Source organism: Cystoisospora suis (assembly GCF_002600585.1).
Source record: "Cystoisospora suis strain Wien I chromosome Unknown contig_3112, whole genome shotgun sequence".
In the NCBI taxonomy this organism is placed as follows: domain Eukaryota; phylum Apicomplexa; class Conoidasida; order Eucoccidiorida; family Sarcocystidae; genus Cystoisospora; species Cystoisospora suis.
The window spans coordinates 3484-3876 of NW_027155907.1; positions in this window are offsets into that span (position 1 = coordinate 3484).

The window sequence follows — 393 nt, forward strand, 5'->3', positions numbered from 1 at the left end:
CAGGCAGCCAGACTACGGCCCTGACGCATTTCAGTTTGCCCTTTCTGCTGTCGCGGCCTTCGTCCCAGGTCACGGCACCACTTTGTTGTGCACCCTAGCACAAATTGTAAGGCAAAGGAACTCTTTCACCTCCGTTCAAGCACACGTGATACGTTAGAAGAACACAGAACGATAGGAATGGGTAGGTCCGGGCTCCGCCCCGCCCTGCACGATCGGAAACAACCGCGATGCTCTCCCGAGCAAATTCGTACCGCTTGCTAACGTGCTATTGAAGGGAGTCTCCTCAGCTACTCGCAGGGTGAGTACAAATACTCATTTCTTGAAGGATCTAACTACTATATTTCCCTTTCCTTCTTACACCGTCCGTCGGTGTGATCTAACACGACGCATCGG